The 14,545-nt window shown below is 33.8% G+C and overlaps 1 protein-coding gene across 3 annotated transcripts in view; it reads left to right on the top strand.

The window, feature by feature from the left end:
- The window catches only part of FRYL (FRY like transcription coactivator), a 236,148-nt gene that overhangs the window by 36,684 nt on the left and 184,919 nt on the right, over positions 1-14,545 (top strand). The window lies entirely within an intron of this gene.

Here is a 14,545-nt window from a genome sequence, read left to right as displayed (position 1 = left end):
GATGGCGTATCGTGGGACTTCTCAGCCTCCATAATTGTGTTTGCCAATTCCCATAATAAATCTCCTCTTATGTATCTATATATATCCTATTGGTTCCATTTCTCTACAGTCTCTGAACCCTGACTAATAAATACACTCCCTCATTGTGGAAAACTGAAAGCCTACCTGCAATTGAAGGCTTTATCATTTTCTTTAAACTTCATGGTCTGCTTTTCTGAGACTACTATCACTTAGGCAACCAGACTTGATTCTTTTCTCCTCTTTTCTTTAGCTCATTTTCATCTTCTGTCATGACATCTTTGCCTCCAGAATCCTACCTCCCCTCTTTTTTTTTCCTAAAGGCTCCACTCAAATCCTGTTTCTCTAATTCTTAAATCCCCTCGACCAGGTTGATTTTTAACCCACATACTCTATTTTCCTTTATGATATGTCAGTTCTAAGATTGATCACAGTCTGTCGTGTTAGAAATATTCATCTATTTATTTGGAGTACAAAGAATTGTGTATTTTTCATTATTGTAACTAATAACAATACAATAAATATTTGTTGAATTGTATGCAGTTAGGGAGCATTCCATGTGGTGGAGCATTCATTGAAATCTCTTGTAAGAGAGACAAGTCTCAAGTTTAATTTTACAAATATCTTGTATTGAACCTTTAGGGGTTGACCTCATTTAGAGATAGGGAAGTCTTACTTGCATTTTGAAACAGTCTGCAGTTCAATGAGCCTCGAATAATACTTAACACTCTACAATAGTAGTTTGACAAAAATATGTTTATATGGCAATAGTCTAAAGTTGTTATGACTTCCAGGTGGGTAATGGAATATTTACAGCATTAAATATTCAATTTTTATGGTGGTGGAGAATGGCCAATAAAATCATGAATATGTAAGTGTACTTCTGCTTTTACCTGAGGTGTCTTGTGGACTAATTGTCCACTTGGCTAATTTGTTACCAGGTATCTTGCTAGGTTAGTCTGCATCTTGGAGTTTAGTCTATTATCTTGCAGTAGTCTGCATGTTGAGAAAGATTAATACACTTGATTCTCATATAAGATTTTGTTTGTATGTTGGGGTCAGACAACATGTTTATTGTGTGTGTATGCGTGTGTGTGTGTGTGTGTGTGTGTGTGTATGTAAAGAAGGCTACTATCATTTACTGCCTACAAACTTGCAAAATGATAATATGCACTCCATCTTTTTTTTTATTAACAGGTTTTCCTATCTCCCTCTCTTATTCCTCCCTCCTCCTCTCTCTCCCTTTCTTCTTATAAATGAGGCTAAATCACTCTGCCTAAGTTAATATAGTTTAGTGTGGTGTAACTGTACTACATGCATTATGCTGCCTTGTCTGTGAGGTCATTTCTCTGAAATTATAATGGGAATGGATTTATTCAGATTTGTTTTACATTTGACTATTCAGATATTAATCTAACTTTTAGTCTCTTTGGATCTCCTCTTGGATTAAATGACTTTTTGTCTTCTAACACATATTGATGCAATAAAAGGGTTGACAGATTGTAATAATTTTGGTTTCATACTTAATGGGATTTATTTTTGTTATTGGAAATCCAGTAGGGATTAAACCTTTTAAACCTATTTATAAAAATAAATTTCCCAAAGTCACATTTCAGATTTTTGGTGTTTTAGCAATATTAACTAATGAGAAATATTTTGGTTGTATTATTTTAAGGTAAAACGATCTTAAAGGAAATTTTACATGAGTTCACTTTAGATTAAATTAGGACATTAAGTTTAGTTTCTGGGATATGATTTTTTTTTAATTACTTTGAAACATTAACTAGGGCGGGTGCTTACAAGTAATAATCAAATAATCGTTTGGTACTGTGATCTTCAATCAAAATGCGTTTAGTTTGGAGTGATGAAAGTTTTTACTTTTAAAACTGAGAATCTGTAAAACAAAAAATGGTTCATGTGGCTCATGGTTTGACAGGTTTATGAAAGTCTTAAAAGAGAAAATTGTCATAAGTGAAATATTGCATTCCATATAGGATTTATGTAACTAGTAGTGCGGGTGAAAAAAAACTGATGAAGTGGCAGAAATGACTCAATTCCTCACTTTGCACTTTCCACATCTTATTTCCTCTCGCATTTCAAATCCTACATGAGTATATTACACCTTCAAGTATAATCACAGCGTTAATTCAGAAGCCTGATGTATTAAATGATCAGCGTGTGTTGTTTGGAAATAACTCCATTTGTCCATATTGGAACTTGCAACAACACTCTCCTTTTAGGACAGTTTAGGACAGGTGATCCTAGAGCAGGATATCATACCACACTGCTGATTCCTTCAGGTTGTAACCTAACGTTATGTCTTATTCATTGTTCACTACCTGCTTGATATGCAGTTGGACTCGGTGAAGGTAGTAGGATTTTATCAGTTTTTATCTATTATACTGTACCTGGTGTTAGGTTTCTAGAAAGCTTAGTTTGTTTTTCCTTTTTGCTTTATTCTGATAAATCTTACAGTTAGCATTTACATCTAGCCTTATTATGGTTTGAATGTCTATTAAAATTCTTAACAAGAGGAGCATAACTTAAATTGTGAAGTTGGTCCAGAGACAACATTCAAAAGGGATTATTCCAGTGACCCTGCACTCCACTAAACTAAGCCAGGGACCAAATAGTCTGTCCACATAGAGCAGGAATAAAGGAAAGGAGGCCTGCAGGGGTCCTGGAGAAAAGGGATGATTTAAGTGGAATGGAGGGAAGTTTCATTTTAAACCATAGTTATGGCAATTGGTAACTTGTGGATACTTTGTCAGGTTTTTCCCTATAATGTTAGAAACTGCTGACAGAATTTTGCAGCTGATTGAGTTTTCACTGTGTTTAAACTGAGCATCCATCTTTGGGAAACATTTTAGGTTAGAGTATGTTTTAAGAATTTTAACTGAACGGGGGAATGTCATTTTCCTTTATATAGTTGTTCTTGAACTTTTAAATTAATAGTAAGACAGTAATGGGAGATGATCGAGTTTAGTCTTAAAATACTCATAAGCATCTCTGTGCTTTGTCGGCCATAATATGATTACGTCTTTCCCTACCTGGTTTTTTTTTTGTTTGCTTGTTTTTTTTTTTTTTTTTTACCTTTAGCAAAGCAGATTTATTCTTTCTTCTTGAAATATTTGAGATAAATTGTGTTGGTTATGTTTAATTATCCTATTTGACAGATCTCTAGCTTTTGTTCTGAGGTTCAGACTCAATAAAAAAGCATATTGAAATGATAATTGCATTTTAATTAGAGAACTTTATCTCATAAACCTCCATATAACAGCTTATTCTTTTAAAATATAAAAGAATCCAGATGTGCAGTATTTCTCAGCTCATTTACTGGCTTTGTCAGTTTCTACAGCTGCAACATTGAACATTTACAGAAATGATGGGTTTGTTTGGGTTAAAATGAAGTTAATGGGTGTGAAGCACCTAACCTAGCTTCTCACATGTAGTAGATCTTCATTAATTAATGGTTGTTATTGTTATTATTATTGGGTACTTAATTAATTTGGCTTTCTAGGGCATCATTTTTAGGGTACAGTGAACCCTCCTATATTTGTAATTTGTTTAGACTGACTTAGCCACTGTGAAGAATAAAGCCTGTTAGTGGGATGGGGTGAGGCTTTTTGACTTTTGTGTGTAAGTCCTTTTAGAGTTACTATATGTCCTGGAATGTGAAGGATTAAGCTTTGTTGCATGTTTTTGTTCTATATGGCCATCTATAGTGACCAAACTGATTTGGAATGTTTTGTTACTAACTTCAAAATGTGTTATTTCCTGTACAGAGGGTGTTGGTTTGAATAAATTGCTTCTTAGTCTTTATAAATTTCTACAGTGAGAGGAACTCTCAATCAATGTAAAACTTAGCCGACACAATACTTTTCTTTCGTAAACATGGGGAGGAGGCAATCCTAAGATAACCATTTTGGGGATAAAGCCAGGCACTGTTGTGTAACTAAGAGGGTATGGGATGGCACCCAACTTTGGATCCTGTCACATTGGGAAGTTATGGCTCGGAGGACTACTGTGAAACAGTTATGTTTATTAAACCTTAATATATTACTTAAACACTGCTATCAACAGTTATCCAGCTCCACAAAGAGAGCAAAGTGTTGTAGTTTGTTGCCCCAGTTTCTCTTCTGGCAACGGAGGCATTGGGTACCACTTCCTTGGTGAAATCTTTCCTGTCCCCTCCTCCACTTAAATTTGTAACTGTCCTCCTTTTTCCTCATTGTAGCTTGAAAATAACTTCTCCTAGAGCACCTAAAATGTGACATCACACATGTCTCTTCCAACTGGTCTGTAAGCACTTGGATGGTGACAGTTGTGTCTGTGTAAGTGTCAGTTTAGTGCAGATTTTGGGAGCTCAGGGTTGACTTTCAGTCCGTGTTACTGCACGCCTCCCTGTGGTTTGTAGAAACACCTCCACAGTAACTGCCCCCAATGACATCTGACATTATCTCTAACAATTCTTTAATGAGAAGCCCCTGGAGAGGCCAATCCCATCCTGTCTCCTGTACCACCCATCATTCCCATTCTTATTTCTTTCCTCTGCCAATGCAATTCCCTTTATTTCCTTTATTTCTTTCAAAGAACAATTGACGTCCTTCTCCATGAAACTTTTTAAAGGTATGTTTAATTTTAGTTAGTAGGAATTAAAATGTAGAAATTCAAGAAAAGGTGAGAAATGTTAACCAGAACTGGAAATTTGGAATTGGATCATTAAAATACAATATTCTTTTAAGTAACCAAAACATTTGTAAACATTTTCCTCATTTAAAAAATCAGAAATTATATTGATTTTGGTAAAATCTAGATTTTTTCCCCCAAATAATTGTATTCAAAACCTCAAAGTAATGGAAATTTTTAGGTAAAACTTATGGAAAGAAAGTGAGAGTTGTTATAATTTTCAGATTGTCCTGAGAAAGGTGTCTTTTAATGCATGATATGGCATTTTATAATTTTATATAAAGGTATAAGGATTGATCTTATTGTCCTTATTTATAAATGGTTTTATTGTGACTTAAAATTGGAAGTCTTTTACCCAGTTTCTCTGAAAATAAGACCTAGCCGGACAATCAGCTCTAATGCGTCTTTTGGAGCAAAAATTAATATAAGACTCGGTATTATATTATATTTATTATATTATATTTATTATATTATATTATATGACCCGGTCTTATAGAAAAATAAGACCGGGTCTTATATTAATTTTTGTTCCAAAAGACGCATTAGAGCTGATTGTCCGGCTAGGTCTTATTTTCAGGAAACACGGTATGTAGACTCCTTTTTCTTACCTTCCCCCCACCTCAGTTAAACCATAATAGTTTACTGAACATTAATATAAATAGGGAAAAACATTTATATCATTAAAAGATTTTTCTTTTGGGGAAAACTATTCTCTCTAAGATAAAAGCAGAGGAGGTCTTTTGAGCCAAGAACTGGTGGACTTTAGAGTACTATAAATCATGGTTGAGTTCTGAAAGTTTCATATTGTCCAGTCCTCCATGGTTATTTTCCTTTTATACTGGGCCCATGTTTTGCTTATTTCCTTTCTCATTGATGATAATACCATTAAGCAGGCAGAGAAAAAAAGGTATTGAAATTAAAAGTTAGTTTAATTTGGTTCTGAATTTTCTATTAATTTTACAGTGAATTGTATTTGTTCTGTGATACATATATATATTACACATGCACATACATATATATACACTATATATGTTTTAACATTTTTATGCTTATGAGTTTTTAAATAATATACAATAGCATTGCTTTTTCATTTACTAGTGTATGGAAAACATTTAAATGACAAACCTTTACATTTGTGCTTAGTTTGCATAGTATTAATTGAGCTTAATCTTTAGTGCTTTAGTATTTTTATGAAAGCCAGTTTGCTAGGTACTGTGGGAGTTGTCATTACATCTTTTCTTACCCTTCAGGGACTCATAAATCCTAGAGCAGCAACACAGAATTTTAGAACAGGAAGAAATTTAAGACATTATCTTCTCTTAGCGGTGTGTGTGTGTGTGTGTGTGTGTGTCTGTGTGTGTGTGTGTGTCTGTGTCTGTGTCTAAGCAGCAGTCCTTTGATTCCTACCCACTTCAGTGCCTCCTGTGCCCCGCTCCCCATGCTCCCAGGTATGTAATACTGTCATTTTCTGTGCAGGGGAGAGAGGAATTCAAGCAGGCAGATGATTAGGTGGCATGAAAGTGTAGCTTTCAGGTACTCTCTTCCATATTCTTTGTTTGGTAAGCAGGAGGAGATGCAAACTTGGTTTTTTCTCCGGGCCAATTTTTCAATCCAGGGATTTAAAATTGTGAAGTCAAGAAATTATCTTAGTGGGTACTGAGTTGAACATAAAACTTTGTTGAAAAAAAAGTAGTTTGGAAATTGTCAAAGTGTATTGCAGATTATTTCCAATCAATCATGTGGCTGCATGTATATAGTGGGTTGTTATATAAAATGTATCATAAGTACATTTATATAAAATGTTTCTGTTTTTTCTTTTTTTAACTGCAGTGAATTGTTTGGAAAACATGTCTCTAATGTGCCCATTTCACCCTTGTTTTCAACCTGGGGAGCAGCCATTGATCACCTTATCTCTACATATGTTACTTACTCTTTTTGCTAAGCTCTCCTTATCATGCCCTGACTCCAAGGTGATGTGTTTTCTACACAGGGAGAAATATACAAGGTGATATTTTCCCACAATCCATCTTAATAAAAGATGCACAGCAAGGTAGTTTTTTCATTTCACTGATCTTGCTTGCATGCCCCTGGGTACAAATAAACACTTTGATGGATCTAACTGTTAATCTGTAAGTATTGTTTACGATGTGCCTAACTTGGTACCAAGATGTGATTTAAGCACCAAGAGAATTTGGATTATTTAATACTAGTACATAATAAAACTACTTATCAAATATTCATGTGGGCCCATACAGAGGCATAATTGTATTCTTGTAGTACACAATATAAATACTAATATTGTTTTGGAGACTCAGCATGGTATGCTGAAGCCATGGTTTGGAAAAAGGCATTGTAGTATGTTGTTTTTATCTGTGGGAATTCCTGGCAAGTGTAATTGAGAGATTCTAAATACTGTAGTTGTTTACTTCGCTTTTGAATTTGGCTTACATAGTTTGGTCTTATTTTTTTTTTTTTTTTAACATAATCATTGAATTATTGTTCTGTAAGACTTATGGTAGAAGCTAAAACATGACTGTTTTATCTATTTTAATAATTATATCTTCTTTTAAAGATTAAAACAACCCAATTGCCTCCACCAAAGATAGTTTAAAAGGTATTTAAACAGAATAGTGGAGTGAATGTTCATGTGCCCATTCCTTAGCTTCAGCATTTATCAGCTCGTTGTTACCTTTTCCTCTCCCTGTTCCCAATTCACAATTATTTTGGTGTAATTCCTCTGTCATAAAACATCATCTGTACATATTTCAGGATATATTTCTGAAAGACAGGACTTCCATTTCTAGACACATAAAGTAGAATCTTAAGAACTGTTTTGAGGACTGTACTGACGTTATGAATACTGGAATTGTTTTGGGGATGTTAGAATGATATAAAGGAAAAGTGAGATCCTTTAAATGGAACTAATGGAAAAGGAGAAATACCTGATAAGCACTTGTACCAAAAAACACACAAAAAAACGGTTACAATGAAAAAGTCAATTAATAGCTTTTAAGTGGCTGTGGAGAAAAGGGAGCAAACTGGCTTTTTGTTTTGTTTTTATTGGGGAATCATGGGGAACAGTGTGTTTCTCCAGGGCCCATCAGCTCCAAGTCATTGTCCTTCAGTCTAGTTGTGGAGGGCACAGCTCAGCTCCAAGTCCATTCGCCGTTTTCAACCTTTAGTTGCAGGGGGCACAGCCCACCATCCAATGCGGGAATTGAACCGGCAACCGTACTGTTGAGAGCTCGTATTCTAACCAACTGAGCCATCTGGCCACCACTCTGGCAGCTTGTTGTCTTCAGTCTAGTTGTGGAGGGTGCAGCTCACTGGCTCATGTGGGAATCGAACCGGCAATGTGGCTGCTCAGAGCTTGCGCTCTAACCAACCGAGCCATCCGGCCGCCCCAAAACTGGCATTTTTGAATACCTAGTATTCCATGCAGGTCAGTAGGGGAATAAAGCCAAGGCATTTTATACCATTTGAGATAGAAATTCTGTTTCTAGACTTTTTCTTTAGGGGAAATAAATGAGAGCTGTGTACAAAGAATGTCAATCAAGATACTCACTGCCATATTTATAGCAGTGGAGCATTGAACCTAATTTCAATAATGGTTGAATGAGTAAATACACACAATATACTTATAAAACATTGTAGTATTTTGTAACCACTAGAAATGATATAATACACCAATTTTATAGAACATTTAATGCATTTTAAAATACCTGAAAGAAATTAACCCAGATATCAACATGAGTAACTGTGGCTATCTCTAGGTTTTGAATTATGAATGCTGTTTATTTTTTGGTTCTTTTTTTTCTTTGAAGTGTTGCAAATTTGTCTATCAGTGTATGTGACGTAAGTTAATAATACTAAACATTTACTGAGCACTTACTACTTGTCAAGCACTATTTAAGCATGCTTCATTTCATCTTTTACGCTTAATTCTCATAGTAACCCCGAGAAGTTTTGTAATCCTTATTTTATAGATGAGGAAATGGAGGCATAGAGAGATCGAATACTTTGACAATTTGTGTCTCTCCTTTTAAGTTTGTTCTTTGCTTCTAAATGTAGTTTTACCTCTGAGATACTACAAATATTATTTTGTTTTTCTACTTCCTAAAGTATATGGTGAATATTGTGACATATTAGTAAAAATATTTCTTCATTGATGGATAACATTTCATCTTCTGAACATACCGTGATTTTTTTTAAAACTGGTCCTTTGTTTTTGTTCTGTGCCTCCCCTGCAGCATTGTGCTCATAGGAATAATGGTACAGTGAACATCTTTGTAAATAAATCAGTGTGTGCATTCCTGGTTATCTCTCTAGAAAAAGCTCATAGAAGTGGGATTATTGGGTCAAAGAACATAAACATTTTAAAGACTTGATACAAGTTGTGAGATGGCAGGTGACAAACGATCATTCCTCCTTAAATTTAGAGAAGTTGTTTTGGGGCTCTAAATTCAGGAGAAATAGGTCATCTAAACATCAATGGGAATTTGTGCTTTCATAGTTGCTCTTATAAAAATCAAGCTTTTCTAAAAGCTTGCTGGAGACAGTAAACACAGAGAAAAAGAGAGGAGATACATACTTTGAAGATTAAATTGTGGCTTTACTTGCTCAGTGACCTTGAGCAGCTACTTCTTCATTTTTCTAATTAACTTAAAATTTGAATTAGCTCAGAATCTTTTCATTGCAAATTGTTTTATGAAAACATACAAAGTATACATATCAGATATGCATGAATTTTCTTTGATGTTTGGTTTTATAACCTCAGGGTCGTAATTAGGTAGCGCAATTTCCATTGCATAATTTAAAAATTACAGCTAGAAAAGGTATCACACACATTTAAAAAATTTTAAATTATAGTTGACATACAGTATTAGATTAGTTTCAAGTGTACAACATAGTGATTAGACATTTATATAACTTATAAAGTGATCACCCTGATAAATCTTGTGCCCATCTGACACCATACATAGTTATTACAATATTATTGACTACATTCCCTATGCGATATCGTACATTCCATGACTGTTGTGTAACTACCAATTTGTACATCTTAATCCCTTCCCCGGTTCACCCATCACCCCAGTCTTCCTCCCATTGGGCAACCATCAAAATGTTCTCTGTATCTTTGAGGTTATTTCTGTTTTTTTTGTTCATTTATTATTATTGTTTTTTTAATTCCACATGTAAGTGAAATCATATGGTATTTGTCTTTCTCTGTCTGACTTATTTCACATAGCATAATGCCCTGTAGGTCTGTCCATATTGTTGCAAATGGCAAGATTTCATTCTTTTTTTTTATGCCTGAGTAATGTTTCATTGTATATATGTACCACATCATCTTTATCCATTCATCTATGGATGGACGCTTAGGTTGGTTCCATATTTTGGCTATTGTAAATAGTGCTGCAATGACCATAAAAGGTGTAACACATTGATTGGAGACTGGGATAGCCCTAGAAAGTGTTTTAATGTTGCATTTAACAAAAATTTTGTTTTCTAAGGGTAACTCTCATTTTGTAACAAGCCAGAACAGAAAATTTTTAGTTAATCAATCGACGGTTTCTGTTAAGTGATTAGGTTTTATTGTGGTTTCTCTTGAGCATATTTTTTTCCCCCAGAAGGTCTTTAGGTGACTTCTACAAAGACTTTTAATGAAGATTTGGGCAGGGAGAGGAGGATTTTAAATTAAGGGGGTCCAGAGAATAATTAATGAAATCAGAAAATTTCCCTATGAAGCTATCGAAGAGGTTAGGATCAGGTTTTCTGGGAAGACCAAGATTGATAAAGGATAATCTGACCGTTAAGAAATTTGTGAGAGGTACACATGGAATAAGTAGAAAACACTTTATTGAAATTTGAAGGCCATACGTATTTTAATGGAAAAAATACTTCTTTTTACTATGAGTAGTAAAACTGTGAAGCTACTGTAAACGGTAGAGATGGAAAATAAACAGGAGGAGGACTTGATGGGCTCTTAATCCATAATTAATAGTTGGATTAAAAAGGTTCAAACCTTGCAAAATTAGGTGTATGTACATTTGGAAGAACCCTCTAGCGCCTTTTTCAAATTTTTAAAGGAATGACAAGAAGCTCAAGGTTCTTCTAGAACAGGATGCAGGCTCCCCAAGGGTAGGGATTTCTGTCTGGTTTGTTCACTCCTCTGTCCCTGGTTCCTAGCACATAATTCTGCTGAATATATATTTGTTGAACGTTTGATTTCTGTAAATCTGTGTGTGGCATAGTTAATAGTAATGAATTTTTAGAAGTTAGCAATGGGAGTACATTCCAGATTAAGTGAGATTGATGTCTTACAGGTCAGCTGCTACATTTGTCCAAAATTTGTCTCTTGGTGTTTAAGTTTACATGAACAGGTAGAACATTTGTATGATAAATTTGTGGTTGAATTCCTTTATGTTTTCTGTGTCATCATGAAAATGTAATAGGAAAATTATTTTAAACCATACATAGTTATTCATCACTATATTTGAAAATGTACTCTGACGCTGTTTTCATTTGATTCAATGAAGGAAATCTTTATGGAAAACTTCCTCTTAAATTTGTTAATGAAAAATTTTGCCAGTTGTTTTCATCAAATCACATGGTACGACAGTAACTGTTATTCTGGCTAAAAAAATGTAAAGTCAACAAAATGTTGACAAATTTACCATCAGAGAACATTGCTTTATCAGCAAGAGATTTAGGTTTTTGTAGTGAAGCCCAGTTATTCTAGCCCAGTACCGTTATACAGCATTTTCAGCAGGCGATAATAGTGTAATCTGTGATTACATTAGCCAGCATAATGAGTTTCTGTATTCTTTAAAATTGAAATTTGGGAGAAGGTGAAAAAGAACAACAGAGAGAAAGTTAAAATGCAAGTCCATTTTAAAAATTGTAAAACTATAACATTTCTAAAATAAGAGAAAAAGTGAATTTCTAAAAATTGAAGTGTGATAGAACCAGCATTGATTTTGAGTCATCAATTTTGTTTTTAATTAAAGGATGACTGTAAGTTCTTCATATTAATGATTTTTACCAGTCAGACAGAAAAGGTATTCAAATAATTGTGTGCTACCTGTAGTTCATTATTTGTGAGCAAATTTTTTATATTTTATATAATATTTGGCAGATTACAAAAATTACTACATTTTATGTTTCCCATAATTATTTTGCTGTTATGAATAGAAGCTATGATTGTTCTAAATTTATTTAAAACCATTTCATCCATCATTTTGTCCTCTTGCATCATTTTAAGAGACCTTGCAAGATACCCAGAATAATTTTAATAGATGGATAGGAATTTGCCCCCATAAATTCCATGTCTTGTCACATGGTTTCTTTCTTTAGTTGAAATAATGCATTTCTAGGCTACCACACATTTTAGGGTTCAAGTATAAGTATAAAAGACATTGTAAATTAAATTTAGAGTTTTGATCTTTAGATTGATTTATAGTTGGGATCTTTGAAGTAATTTAACATAATCTTTTCCCCGGGGGGGCTAACCCTTTCTATAGCATTTACAACAATTTTTGCCTAAAAACTCAGTGAGCAGGGACTTCATTTCTTTATGAAAGAGTCTTTTCATTAATTATGCAATAATTAAGTTGTTATTCTTTTTGTTGAACTCAAATCTACCTTGTGTGAGGTACCATACTTTCCTTGTTCTCCTTTTCAAATTATGAACATCACCAAGATTCATTTTTGCTTTATTTGCTTGAGATTATTTTCTGTATCAATGTATTATCAGAGCCATATGCATCACGTATCTTATTATAATGAAGATACGTTAATTTTGTGGCATTTCTGTTCTTTTATTTTTCTAGTAATTCTGTTCAGAAAGGAAATGAGGTTAATGTGTTACCTGAACACCCGTTCAACTTTCTCTTTTACTTTCTGGACGGAAGTGAAGCAAAGCTGTCCTTGGAGGACCTCATTTGACCTGAGATCTTCCCAAGTGCCAGAGCTGGGCCACTGTTCTCTTTCTTTATTGCACATGGAAGCTTCTAGATCATTATTCTTATTTCAGGTTTAAAGCCTTGTCCCCTCAAAGTTTGTGCTATTTGGCTATTTATAGACTTCAGTGTCGTCAAATACCAACTGACCTCACACCACTCTTGTTCATATGACTTTTTTTCTTTTAAAAATAAGAAGCAACAGCATTGATTATGTATATACCATGACCACGTTTACCTAATCTCTCTACAGTGACCATCTCAAAAGTAGTAGTATAAAGTTAGTAATAAAAATGATTCTTCCTGTAGATAGAATATTCTCCAAATTAATCAAGTGGAATGAAAATAAAGATGGGTTCCATGTTAAATAATATATATGGAGACAAGATGAAAAGCTGTTAACATGCAACCCCCCAACCCCAAATCAAGACAAAAACCATCCCTGCTAAAAATGATTGTAACCTATAAAGAAAGTCAGAGAAGTGTAAACCAACTTTTTTCCAGGATAACCAAAGACATATGTTTATTTTATCGAAAATGGAAGTTGAAAATAGAAAGGTTGTGCATCTTCTACTAAAGAGGTATTGAAAATTCTAGACAAACATTGGGAAGTCTTAAAATGATACAGTGCTCTGACTGTGTGGTTACAGGAAGAGAAAACATAAAAAACATGGCATTAGTTTTTGCTATATCTGAACAGAAGTTTATTCAAAAGTGAAGCAAAACAAAAGACCTAGACATCGCGGTAGAAATCAATCCTAGATGAACATGTTGCAGTATCCTAAAATTGCTTCATAGTCCAGTAGTAACTGGTTTTGTAATTTGTCCTAGAAGATAAAGTGAAAAGTAGTTTAAATTTCATTAAGTATAGACCAGTGCATGACCGTACTCGACAGAAATAATATGCTTTTTGTCACATAAGCTTTATTTCCTTTGAGGGAGAAATGAGTCCATGAACCAACAACAAAAATAAAGTATCAAGAATTATGACAGAATTTTAGATATGTTGTTAGTAGATTTAGAAACATATGGTGTGCCAATAAAAATTCCAGTAAGTCTGAATGATATTAAAAACAAGTGCATATGAATTAGTATTTTATTCATATATACCAGTTCTTTGTTTTCAAAGATTTGATTTTAGTCACGATTTAGTTGATTGTGCCTGTGAGTAAATGGAAGATCATATTTTCAAACTTGGCTAAAGGAATTTCAAATTAAGAAGTTTAAGTACAAAATTAATATTTTAGAGAGTAGTCAGTTCTTTCTGTTGGATTGAGGATTCAATTCATTAAGTAGCAAAAAAATTAAGACACCAGTTATGATTTAAAAGGAAGTTAATTTGAGTTCAATGCTAGATTTAAAATGTGGCCTATTTAGCTATTGAAAAATGCCAACATCTTTAATGGTAATAAAAGCATGGGATGTGCACAATTACATGTGTGAGACCTTATGTATGGTCAAAGGATAACTCCCTGTGGTCATTGGTTTCATTCTTAGTAACCATCAAATTGTTACAGATATGGTACAGTGGTTCCCAATCCATGACCCTCTCACAGATATTGTAATTGGACTTTGAAAAATATGTATCCCAAACATTATCTGTAGGTGGGATAAATATTAGGCCTAGTGGCCAGATGAATGATTTTTCAAATCTGTTTATTTTAGTAAATAACATAAAAATGTATTCAATGTATTATTGAATAATTAAGTTATTGAAGTATTGATTCAATCATTGGCTAATAAAAGCATTACTTGTCAATGCAAAGAAGAGAAAGGAAGGGGAAACTTGTTGATTAGAAGGGATTTAAAAGACTTAGTAACAATTGCCTATATGGATTTTGTTTAGATCTGGATTTAGAACAAACTGTTTAAAAAAA

This window comes from Rhinolophus sinicus, linkage group LG02 (assembly GCF_036562045.2).
Source record: "Rhinolophus sinicus isolate RSC01 linkage group LG02, ASM3656204v1, whole genome shotgun sequence".
NCBI lineage: Eukaryota > Metazoa > Chordata > Mammalia > Chiroptera > Rhinolophidae > Rhinolophus > Rhinolophus sinicus.
The sequence above is the reverse complement of the archived record's forward strand: the minus strand, read 5'-3'. Positions and strand labels throughout refer to the sequence as shown.